This window comes from Sapajus apella, unplaced genomic scaffold (genome assembly GCF_009761245.1).
Source record: "Sapajus apella isolate SASKATOON/1434 unplaced genomic scaffold, GSC_monkey_1.0 scaffold29, whole genome shotgun sequence".
In the NCBI taxonomy this organism is placed as follows: Eukaryota; Metazoa; Chordata; class Mammalia; order Primates; family Cebidae; genus Sapajus; species Sapajus apella.
In genome coordinates, this window is record NW_022436969.1 from 581,444 (window position 1) to 594,984 (window position 13,541).

General features: G+C 39.9%; 1 pseudogene; it reads left to right on the plus strand.

Annotated features, from left to right (window-relative positions):
• Positions 1-1,347: 1,347 nt before the first annotated feature.
• LOC116561296 lies at positions 1,348-1,879 on the plus strand (annotated as a pseudogene).
• Positions 1,880-13,541: the final 11,662 nt, after the last annotated feature.

The following is a 13,541-nucleotide window of genomic DNA, read 5'->3' on the forward strand; positions in this document are numbered from 1 at the left end:
ATACCATGTTGTCTATCACATACATTCATCTCTTGACCTCAATGTATGCTGAGATGCTGAAGGTAAAACTGAAATGACATTTTCAATAAAATCTATAAACATTCATTACTGGCAATACTGATACGTGGTTCCCAATTAGAAAAAAAGATGCAACAATACTTTGCAGAACCCAAGGTGCCTTCTTTATTTTGAGAATTTCAGGCATCTCTAGGATTCCAGGACGCAATGGTGGTATATGGCTGAAGATAACCCTTCAAAAGTGACTCACCCCTCAGTACAATATCCTACAGAAACAAATATTACCAGAGGGGACCAGAGATTAAAGGAAGAAAATAGTAGGTGTTTGAGTTGACAAGCTCATGAGCATGCATGAGACATAGTGGGGATTCTCAGTTACAGCTGGGGTATAAGATAGTTTACACAGAGACAGGTGATTTTCTCAGAAGAGCTCAGAAACAATTGCCAACTAAACAAGTATACCAAAGGTTCATGCTCAGACCATTTATTCTATTAGGTCAGTTATTTAAAGTTACAAATTGTTTGAATGAGATTTAAATGTGTTCTGCATGTCAAATTACCATACATGTCTCTCCTATAAGAAAGAATACATAGGATGCCTGAGAAAGACAACTGTATGCAAAAAGCCATCAGGTCCCTATGGAATTCAGAGCCAATACTGAAAGCTACACCAAAACATCATTTCTGTATTGTCCTGCTGTTTCATCTTGAGCAAAATAAATTAAGAGTGTATCTTGTCATTAGTATGGTATCCAATGCGATGCCTATACAGGCCCCATATACACATTTACACAAGGTTGCCTTTTATAAAGTACTGAAGAGGGGAAGATTACTAGCTAGAAGAGTAACGTTCTTTACATGGTATTTGTCTTCAGGATCTGACCATAACCTTCCCTCTTGACCTCATCCCTTTCAGTTGCCAGCATGTACTCCAGCATGAACGTATTCTTATCTTCAAAGGCTAAGCCATTTCACTCCTCTGTGACTTTGCTCATGTGGTTTCATCTTGAAATGTCTTTCCCTCAGACATCATCTCTTTTCTTAGCCTGACAAATAATTTATTGTTCTTTAAGATGCATCTCAAATGGCTTTTCTTCTTTATGGTTTTTCCTGACTCCCTGGGAAGAACTAGTCTTCCAGTACCCATTCTGTTGTGTAATTATTGATTAATTTTTCTTGTATCCATGCTAGTCTGTATCCATTCATACATTTCCCCAGTGCCTAGCAAAGGGACAAGCTACAGTTCACAGTAGGGCTCATGAATTTCAATGACTGATTGACTGATTGAAATTGACTGAAATAAGAAATATAAGAAGTAACTCAGACTCGCGGCCTGGACGCCAGGTAGCCTCTGCGCAAGCAGTTTCTGTCGGAGGAGAACATGGCCACCCATTTCTCTCAACTCAGCTTGCACAATGACCACCCCTACTGCAGCCCCCCTATGGCCTTCCCCCCGGCCCTGCCCCCACTCAGGAACTCTTGCTCCGAGCTGCTTCTCTGGCGATACCCTGGCAGCCTCATCCCTGAAGCCCTCTGGCTGCTAAGGCAGGGGGACACCCCCAGTCCCTCCTACCCTGCCACCCCAGCTGGGGACATAATGGAGCTCTGAGTGCTAGTGGACAGCACCCCTCCCACCTTCCTTCTTCCCCACAACAGAAGAGACCAGCGACTCCCGCAACGGGGCAAGGAGCCTCCATCTCCTCCAGACCAGGCATCTGGGCACCAAGACCTTCCCTCAAGGTAGGGAAGGTCCTCAACAGAGGACACTGAGCCCAATGGAGCTCTGGGATGAGAGAGCTGGGAGCATGGGAAGGGAAGCATCCCACCCCCAAGAAGAACTGAATAAAGATTGCTGAGGAAAAAAAAAAAGAAGAAACTCAAAGATCTCTATTCAGTAATTCCTGCTTACATTTTTCTGTTGTTTTTTGTTTTTATAACAACTAATCTTGGGATTTAGATTACTTGACAGGGATGTTTGATTAGGCATTTTTATTTCAAATGGAGATATTTTTAAAAGTAAGATTTATTTTCTGCCTTAGAATTCCAAGCCCTTGAAAAATGGCCTGTTGAAAATAGGTTATTGGTCAAGTGTCTAAATGAAAATTTTGTATTCTTTTCTAAAATAATATATTTATCACTTTGGGAAGTGAAGCATGATTGTCTTCACTTAACATTTTACTTTGATTCTTATCCAATACATCTTAAAAAAAATTATGATTGAATAGTGCAGGGAATTAAACTAATGAATAATTTTGTTTTCTTTCCAGAAGGTCCTAGGAGACCCACTAGTCTTGCATTCATTGTTCAGGTGGTTTGGGTGGGACTGCCTCTCTTCCTGGATTAGTGTTGGAACAACATGGGAAGTTCCTGTCTGAAAATGATGCTAGTAGCAATAACAGCACCAAAAAGAGTCAGAGGTCAGATGGAAGGAAGGGAAGGAAAGGGAAAGAAGACTAAAGAAAAAAGAGAAGAGAAGAAAACAAAGATATTGACCAAGTACTGATGATGCCTGTGGATTCCTTAGATCCAAGTCAAATCACCACCTTTTTTGAATTATCAACCAACAAATTTGACATAGGCTAATTTGAGTTGCATTTAAACTAATTTAAGTTGTATCACAACCCAAATTTCCTACCTGTTAAGCTTAAGAATTCAATATGGAGATTAGAGTCAATAATCCATATAGACTGATAGCCAATACAGGAGGAAATGGAACTTTTCTTTTTCTTTCTTTCTTTTTCTTTTTTTTTTTTTTTGAGATGGAATCTGGCTCTGTTGCCCAGGCTGGAGTGCAATGGCCCAATCTCTGCTCACTGCAACCTCCACCTCCCAGGTTCAAGCGATTCTCCTGCCTCAGCCTCCTGAGTAGCGGGGATTCAGGCATCCACCACCACCATGCCCAGCTAATTTTTGCATTTTTAGTATAGATGGAGTTTCATCATATTGGCCAGGCTGGTATCGAATAGTTGATTTTGTGATCTGACTGCCTTGGCCTCCCAAAGTGCTGGGATTACAGGAGTGAGCCACCGAGTCCAGCCTGAGATGGAATTTTTCTTTGGGATTACAGCTTAAATAGGAAAAATGAAAATGAACAACAAAAGTTTACTTTCACCACTTTTGCCTTTCCCACACAAATTTCCCTTAAAAAATTTCAATTGCCAGCTACTCAGGAGGCTGAGCTGGGAGAATCGATTGAACCCAGGAGGTGAAGATTGCAGCGAACTGAGATTGTGCCACTGCACTTCAGCCTGGGCAACAGAGCGGGGCTTCTTCTCAAAAACAAATAAGCAAAAAAAAACTTCAATTGAACCTATGCTTACTGCCACACAAATGTACACACACTCACACATATGTGCATGAATGTATGGAATGGATGAAATTAAGACAAGAAGAAACCAGAGCAAAGGGCCCTTCCAATACTTATTTATTTAAAAGTGGTAAAATGGTCCAAGATAGATGAGTAAAAGGAGCTCTGGTCCATGGCTCTCACATAGAGGAATGAAAGGCACCAGTGAATATAGCACTTTCAACTGAAATATCAAGATTCTTGCCTTAAGACTGATTAGACAAACAACTCGACCCACAAAGAAAACCAGAGTGGGGCGACAGCCCACCTGGGAATGGCATGGAGCCAAAGGAACCCCACCCCCAGCCAATGGAGGTAGTGATTGTATACCCCTGCCCAGCAAACCATGCTTCCCCCACAGATCTTTACGACGTGTGGATCAGTAGATCCCTTTGTGAGCTCATGCCACCAGGGCATTAGGTCTGATACACAAATCTGTGTGGAGCCTCAGCAGAGCAGCCACTCCTGCACACACAGAGACCCAGGAGTTTCACATACTCCAGTCCCGGGATTCGCAGCAAGGTGGGAGGTCTGTCCATACATATCCTCAGGAAGGGTGCTGAATCCAGGGAGACAAGCAGCATCCTCCTGTGAGCCCCATTTCCATAGCACCTCACAAGATAACTGGCTTGGGATTTCAGCCAGCCCATGACAAAAAGGTGAAGTCTACCTGAAATAGAAAGGAGTTCCTGGGAGGAGGTACAGTCACTATCTCTGAGGTTTGGCCGACTCACTCATTCCAGCCTGCCAGCTCTAGAGAGTCCTAATGGTCCGGATAAGGAAGGGTCCCCCTCAGTGCAGCATAGCTGCTTTGCTAGACTACTTCTTTCAGCAGAACCCTGATCCATTCCTCCTGATGTGGCAGATCTCCCTGTAGGGGAGTGGGGGAGGAGTATCTTACCTGATTCTATTCTCCCCATCTTTTTTTTTTTTTTTTTTTTGAGATGGAGTATCACTGTGTTGCCCAGACTGGAGTGCAGTAGTGTGACCTCAGCTCACTGCAGCCTCTATCTCCTGGGTTCAAGCAATTCTTGTCCCTCGGCCTCCTGAGTAGCTGACATTACAGGTGCCTGCCATCATGCCTGGCTAATTTTTGTATTTTTAGTAGAGGCAGTGTTTTGCCATGTTGGCCAGGTTGGTCTCAAACTTCTAACCTCAGGTGATCCACCCACCTCAGCCTTCCAAAGTGCTGGAATTACAGGCATGAGCTACTGTGCCCGGCTTTTCTCCACATCTTTTTTTAGGTACCCCAGTCAGTTGTAGCCACTCCAGCCAAGGTTATACAAACAGAGCTCTGATCTCTCCCTGGGACATAACTCCTGGTGATTGGGGCAGCCACCATATATGCAGTTTGGTGGACTCAGCTGTTTCAGCCTGCTGGATTTGGAAAGTCCAAACAGTCTGCATGAGAAAGGGTCCCCCCAGATGCAGCCCAATTGCTCTATCAAAAGGCAACTAAATTGATTGTTTAAGCGAATCTCTAGTCCTGTTCCTCCTGACTGAGACCTCCCAATATGGGTCTCCAGCCACCTCCTATAGGCGCATTTGGGCCAGCAACAGGATGGTATCCCCCAGGACAGAGCCTCCAGGGGAAGGAACAGGCTGCCATCTTTGCTGTTTTGCAGACTTCCCTGGTGATACCTCCAGGTACAGGAAAAACAGACAACTAGGGTCTGGAGCCCCCAGCTCCACAGCAGCCCTACAGAAGAGTGGTCTGACTGTAAAAAGAAAAAGAAAGAAAACAAAAACAGAAAACCCTACAGGAACTCCATTCAAAGGTTAGCAACCTCAAAGACTGAAGGTAGATAAGCCCACGAAATGGGAAAGAATCAATGAAAAATACTGAAAACTCAAAAAGCCAGAGTGCCTCTTTTCCTCCAAATGACCACACTTCTCCACCAAGGGCGCAGAACTGGGCTAAGGCTAAGATGACTGAATTGAAAAAGCAGGCTTCAGAAGGTGGGTAATAATGAACTTTGCTGAGTTAAAGGTGCACGTGTAACCCAATGCAAGGAAGCAAAAAATCATGATAAAACAATACAAGAGCTGACAGCCAAATAGACAGTTTAGAGAAGAACATAACCAACCTGATGGAGCTGAAAAACACTCTACAAGAATGTCACAAACAATCACAACTATCAATAGCAGAAAAGATCAAGCAGAGGAAACAATCTCAAAGCTTGAAAACTACCTTTCTGAAAGAAGACAGGCAGACAAGAATTAAAAAAAAAAAAGAAAAGAATGAAAAGGAATGAACAAAGCCTCCAAGAAATATGGGATTATATAAAGAGACTGAATCTATGACTGACAGAGTTACCTGAAAAAGATGTGGAGAATGAAACCAAGTTGGAAAACATACTTCAGGATATCATCCAGGTGAACTTCTCCAACCTAGAAAGATAGGCCAACATTCAAATTTAGGAAATGCAGAGAACCCCAGTAACCTACTGTATGAGAAGGTCAACCCAAAGACACATAATCATCAGATTATCCAAGGCTGAAGTGAAAGAAATAAATGTTAAGGGCAGCCAAAGAGAAAGGCCAGATCACTTACAAAGGGAAGCCTATCATACTAACAGTGAACCTCTTAGGGAAACTCCATAAACCAGAAAAGATTAGACCACTCAGTGGAAACTCTATATGCCAGAAAAGATTGGGGGCCAATATTCAACATTCTTAAAGAAAAAAATTTCCAACCTAGAATTTCATATCTGGCCAAACTATGGTTTGTAAGCAAAGGAGAAATAAGATCATTTTCAGACAAGCAAATACTGAGGGAATTTGTCACCACTGAGCTGCCTTTTAAGAGCTCCTGAAGGAAGCACTAAATTAGAAAAGGATAAACCATTACTGCCTACTACAAAAACATACTGAAATACACAGACCAGGGACACTATGAAGCAACCACATAAAAAAGTCTGCAAAATAACCAACCAGCATCATGATGACAGGATCAAATTCACATATAAAAGTACTAACCTGAAATGTAAATGGGTGAAAATGCCTCAATTAAAGGACACAGAATGACAAGTTGGATAAAGAGCCAAGACCCATCAGTATGCTGTCTTCAAGAGACCAATTTCACATGTGAAGAGACACATAGTCCTAAAATAAAGAAATGGAGGAAAATTTACCAAGAAAATGGAGAACAGAAAAGGTAGGGGTAGGATTTTGACTTTTTCTGACAAAATAGACTTTAAACCAACAAAGGTCAAAAAAGACAAAGAAGGTGTTACATTATGGCAAAGGTTCAATTCAACAAGATCTAACTATTCTAAATATATATGCATCCAATACAGGAACAACCAAATTCATAAAACAAGTTCTTAAAGATCTTCAAAGAGGCTTATATTCTCACACAGTAATAGAAGGAGACTTTAACACCCCACTGATAACATTCAACAGATGATAGAGACAGAAAATTAACAAAGATATTCAGGACCTGAACTCAGCTCTGGATATGGTAAAACATTGCTGGGTTTTGAATAGAGACATGATGTGATTTGACTTCAATTTTCAAAGGATGCCTTTCACTGAAATGTGGAAAATAGAAAAGACATGTGGAAGAGTGACAGTCATGTAGCTAAGAGGCTTTCACAGTAATTCAGGTGAATAATTGTGGTTGCCAACATTAACATTGTAGTCATGGAGGAGGGAGGAAGTGATCCTGAAGAAAGTTTGGAAATAGCCTTTACAGGCAGGTTGGATACCGAGTATGAAAAAAAGAGAGGAGGAAAAGATGTTATCAACATTTTTAGTATGAATGATGGAAAGGATGAAGTTACAATTTATTGTGATGGGAGAAAACCACGAAGGTCATGATTTGCAGAGAGAATGAGGGTGCTGAAGATGAATTCAGCTGGAACATGTTAAGTTTGAGATGTCCATCAGACACCTAAGAGCGGATAATGAGTAAGCAATTGGATAAATACATATGGAGTTCAAGAAAGTGGTCTGGGCTGGACATCTAAGTTTGATAGTCATTAGTGTCTACATGGTTTTTCAGGCCTTGAGACCAGAGGTTACAATCAGTGGAGTATGGCAAGAAAGGAGAACCAAGGGCTAAATCTGTGGAATTTCAAGTATGGATGCTCAGGAAAAAGAAGTAGACACAGGAAACCAATCTACGAAGTGGTAAAGAATAAGAAGAAAAGAAACGTGTGGTACACTGCGGCTCAAATGAGGAAACCATTTTAAAGAAAGAAGATCAATTCACTGAACAATGCAAATAGGTCACACAATAGGACGGCCAGAAAAATGACAACTAGTTGTGTCCAGTTTCTGAGAAATAGTGGGGATGAAAGCCTGATTGGAATGGGTTCAAGAGAGGATGAGAGGAGCTGAAATGTGAAAGTGAGTATGTGCAACTCTTGCTGAGAGTTTTGCTCTAATGGGTAAGAAAAATGGGGAGGTGGCAGGGAAGAAAAGTGGAAGTAACAGACTCTTTGGTACTTTTTAACCAAATTTTTAAGATGGGAGAAACAGAAGTACGTTTGTTTGTTGAGGGGGAGGATCCAGTAGAGAGGGAAGGCTTTTTCTAAAATTGAAAACAGAATTGTATTTTAAATTGAAGACAGAAGAGTTTTTTGGATGTCCATTGATGATTGAACCAGAAAGGATACATTTTGACAATACTAAGGAAGATTAAAGATAAATATTATAAAAAGCTTCCTGATCATACAGCAGTGAGACCAGAAGATATTATCACAGGAAGTTATTAAAAGTTACTATCTGACTTTTAAAAGTCTTAACATAAATAATAATGTAACAGATGGTTATGAAGTATTTCCAGCCCTAGAGCTAATGGGGACACAAGGGTGAGTGAAACCCAGTCTTAGTTTTCAGAAGTTCCTTACAGGGGAGTTCACTATAGGAGTCTGGACACTAGAGCCAGGCCGACTGTGTTGAACCCTGGCTTTCTCATTTATTAGCTGTGTGGTCTTGGGAAGATTACTTCAATTCTCTGTGCCTCAGTTTGCATATTTGTAAAATAAGGTAATAGTATGCTCCTCATATATCAGTTACGAATATGAACTGAGCTAGTACAGTTAAAGAAATAACGTTATACAGAACACGTAGTAGTCACAGCTACTTACTAGCTATTCTGAGTCCAATGTTGTAAGTGCTTATTTAATGGAGGAAGATTTGTGAACAGTATCATGGCAGTGTACAGGATACAGTCGTTCATTTTGATTTAGTGTTTATAAGGAGTCCCAGAGTGCTTTACTTAGAAGGTACATTTAAATGGACCTTGCAGAATGAGTCAGGCTTGACCAGGTAGCAAAAAGGTCAGCTAAGCCTAGATAAGCAAAGGCTCAGAGTTGGAGCTTGCAGGGTGTGCTTGAGAGCAGGAAGATCAGGAGTGTGAAAGGTCAGTCTGGGAAGTTTTCACTGGAGACAGGGTAGCGGGGTGTTGAATGCCTTCTATGGAATTTGCACTTGGTCCTCGTATAGTCAGCTCTGACAGTATTCAAACGAGGGAGTCCAGGGAGTAAAACGAGTAAACAGGGGTGGCCCCAGGCAGCTCAAACTCAGCCTCCTTTCCTCTAACTTACCATCTTTCCCCCAGTTCAGTGGCATCAGCAGCCACTCCCACTGCATTTTTTTTTTTTACTGTTTTTTGGTTGGCTTGTTCTTTCCTCCTCAGTTTCCCACCAGTTTTAATATTCCCCCTTCTCTTTATACTATCTTACATTCTGTGCCCTGTGCTTGACCACTTCTTATCTCCAAAGGGTCAGCTTGGGCTGAGCTCTGAGTTCTTTCTGACCTCTCAGGACAGCAAGAAGATTCTTCCTTCAAGCTCCCGGGGTGCTCTGGGCTTCTTCTGGCAGAGCATTTAACTCATTTTATTTATTTATTTAGTTTTAGCCTAAAAACCAAACTAAAAAAAAAAATGACAACCCAAAAATACTATTTAAGCTCCTTGAGTTCTTACACAATGCTTGGAATGCAATATGCTATTATAAATGCTGAATAAATGAACACATTGGTGAAATAACAAATGACTTTTAATCCTTTAAGAAGAAAGGTGCTCAGAAAATCAGGAGAAAATGACGTTGTAAATCCACAAAGGAAGTTCAAGGAATTCTCTTTCAGGTACCCCTCTGTCTCCCCCTCCAAAAATCCTGAGAAATCACCTTACGTTTTCTGAATTTATTGTTGTCTTTTTAGCTTTAAGGTTTTTTACTTAAAAAACTGAAGACTTAAAAGCACATGAAATGTGAGGCTCAAACCAGATTCAAAGCATTGTCTCCCTAAAGTCTAAACACAATGGGACACTTTTGACTACAAGGAAAATAGCGTTTGAATGAGAGGCTACTTTCTGACAGAGATGAAAGAAACCCCACTCATTCAGGACAGTGTGTATATTGCAGTGTATTAACTTGACCATCGTGTGTGGTCATCAAGGTTGTATTAGTTCATTCTTGCATAGCTATAAAGAAATACCTGAGACTGGGTAATTCACATATGAGAAAAAAGAGGTTTAATTGGCTCATGTTTCCACAGACTGTACAGTAAGCATGATGCTGGCATCTGCTCAGCTTCTGGGGTGGCCTCAGGAAACTTACAATCATGACAGAAGGCAAAAGTGGAGTACACATGTCACAAGACAGGAGTATGAGCAAGAGAGAGAGGGAGGAGGTGCCACACAGTTTTTTAAACAATCAGATCTCATGAGAACTCACTATTTCAATGGCAGCACCAAAAGGGGGTGGTGTTAAACCATGAGAAACTAGCCCCAGAATCTAATTACCTCCCACCAGGCCCCACCCTCAACATTGAGGATTACAATTGAACATGAGATTTGGTGAGGACAAACATCTAAGCCATATCAGAGGTCATCCCATGGAGACATTTGATTTCCTGGAGATAAGGAAAAAGAGGCATGCACTACATCACCTATCCAGGCAGCTCAGCTCCTTCACACAGGGTGCTTGCCCATCATTCCCCTGCCTCAGAAGAGATTGCCTCCACCTCGTCATCCTCTGCTCATCTTCTTCCTCCCAAGCTGCCTGCTTCACAGACCTCGTGGGTATGTGTCTTAGAATCAGAAGAGACACATCTATAATACTGTGATCACTTTCCTCATTTTGACTTGAATTGCAGTTGATTGTTTACACAATATTCCTCATGTACTCACCCTGCTCTTTTATATACACACAGATGCACTCACATGTTAGCTTCCAGGAGAAAGATGAGAACCTTCTCATCTTTCACAGAGCTCTTCATCATGTAATGTAAGTATTCCAAGAAGGAAGAAATTAATATAAATTAATAGACTAAATTAATATTTAGTCTCCAGAAATTAATACTGGAGACTAAATAGGTGGAATGTGCTTAGTAAATGCTTGTGGATTGTTTCCTGAATAGAGAAAAACAGTATAAAAAATAGAAAGTAAACAAAAACACAGAGCAACTTGGGTGCATAGTTTACTAAGTATTGTAAAGTGCAATTAAGTAGCATCATTCATATAGCCTTGAATTGCAGGTGTTAGAACGGAATGTTTGTGCGTCTCTTTTTGATGAAGAAAATACAAAAAAAGGAGAAGAATAGAGAACATGGGTAAGGAAAACCAAAAGGTCTGTTGTGTTGTTTTTGAAATGTCCCCTGAGATTCATTCACAAACAGGGCATGGTTTATGAGATTTGGCAATATTTAAATTTGTGCTTACCATATCCTGTGAAAAATAAAGCAGAAATGTATCTAGTTTGATTTGGCTCTTGCTTTCGCCTAAAGGAGTTAAAGAGACCCTAGTTTTCTTCACTGGATAACGTTATAAAATGGGGAGAATTTTTAGAAAATAAGGGGCAGACAACTTTTTACTTTTCCACATGAGAGGTTACTTGGGTAAATACCACCAGGACATTTATGTTGCAGGATCATACACCTCCTCCACACTCTGAAAGCACACAAATGACATAGTTATTTGATGTTTATATATTTGATCCTAAGTCAGCATTAACATACCATGAAAGGAAGTCAGTCATTCACTTTCACTGGGCCAGAAGTAAATTCTTATGACTTTGTGGAAGACAAGGATGTTTTCAAGTTTCTGTTTGTGTTCTTACATCCATACATATTTTTTTTTATCTCATTGAGCTCTTATTAGTGGCATTTATTTAAAATTCTACAACTAAAATCCTCCCATAAATCTTACGGCAAAAGACCACCGAGCCTGTTATCACCACCATTTTCAAAAAGTGTTTATGAAGCCTCAAAGTCCTTTTCCAGCCACCATTGCAGAAACCACTCTTGAGAGGAGTGAATTGTCTGATTCATCACTTTGGAAAGTGGTGGTGATATTTCCTGCATGTAGATTTGAAGAGGAACCAGAATCTCTAAAACTTCACTAGCACTTTCTCATTTCTTGATGAAACCCTCTTCATTTTTCTCTAGAATATCAATTCAGCTCATGGGCAGATTTCTCTTTTATTTTTTATAAGCACCCAATCTGCCTTTTTCTCCAAAAGCTAAGAGATCCCAGATATGGGAAGCTTGGACCAGGACTCCCTGGTGGACTCAGACAGAGTTCCCAGGTCCAACCATGTAATTACTAATTCTGGACTTTCATCTGCAGAAGGGCAAGAAACTATGTAAAACGTTCTGTGTCATAACAGTGTTAGGACTTTTTATTTTTTTAAACTGGAGCACTAAGATTTGCCTTCTGAAAAGAAAGAGCTAACTCAAGAAGGTGCTTTTAAAATTTAAAAGATGATACTATCAGAATATTATGTTATTTTGGAAAAGTAGAGATGAAAAACAAAAAGAAAATAACTGAGAAAAGAATTACAATTTGCTTTTTAAGAAAAACTTCCATACAGGAAGAAAAGGAAAAACAAAAAACATGTCATTTGGGATTTTAAAACCTTTTGCTAAAGATTGCGAATTACAGAATGTTATTGCTAGGAAAAACAACAACAGGAATTGGTATTCTTCTTTGTGGAAACTGCTTTGTTGACAATCTACAAACAGATCTCCTTTTTAAAAACACAGACGCACCAAGCTAAAACTGCTTATTCAGTGACGCTGCTCACCAAAGGAATCATTCCTTGACTCTGTTTTTAGTTGGGTGTGGTGAGACAATTTTCTCCCTTGGCTGGAGGCTTGGGGAGGAGCCAGAGCGAACACCCATGTGAACACAAAACAATTAGGAAAGATTCATTCTGAACTAGTTGGTTCCCATGAATAGGCTGGGATTTATTAACCTGTCCTGATTGAAATTGCTTAAAATATGAACTTTGGGGTTGGTAAGCAAGCAGGCAGGAGAGAAGGCTAAATCAGGGACAGCGAATGTCTAAGTGCTGTGAGAACATAAGGATAACAATAAGAAACATAATTGGCTAATACCTTTATTACTTTTCTCATTTTAAAAGAATTAGAGAAACATTAGTGTGGTGTCTATCTCACAAAGATGGCTCTGTGAACGCACAGATATAGTTCTAAAACATTAGGTCTATTCAACATTACTAGATCTGTTCAAAGAGTTGATAATTCTACTTTTTCTAAGTAAAATTCTATTTTTTCTTAGTATTTCTAAGTTGATAATTCTATTTATTTCAGTTTTCAATTTAGAGTGTACAAAGTCAAGTAAATACCATGAGGCATTTTGTTTGAAAAATTAAAAATAACTTATTTGAAGACATAACTTTTCTTTCCAACTTTTAAAGAGTTAAAGATTTCTATAGGAACATTACATTACATACTAACTTTCTTTTATACAATACTTACTTAAAAGCTGAGACCAACACAAATTGTTCTAAATAAATAAGTGTCTAAAATGTGCATGGGCCATTTGTTTTCAAACTTGTGAGCAAGAGGTCAAAATGTACCCATCAGCTTGTTGGTACAACTGCAAATAGTTTTGGGGAGGGAAAGGGCACAATTCAAGCGTTGTTATTTAATTCACAGGTACAATTAGGTAGAAACATTGGCAGTCATAAAGTAGTATTCCACCTAGTAACAGCAGGGGTCAATGCTGAAAAGTTGACCTGATTATAGTACAATTCTGAGAGTTATTTTTCTTGCAATACTGTTAACTTGCTTTGATTATGAAAATTGTGTGTGTGTAGATATTAAAAATAAAACCTCACAGAATTTTGTCTTCTGGAGGAAATTTTACTGGCTCAAATTTGTTTTCAAAATTTTATATCTCTGAACTTTATACAAAGAAGTGTC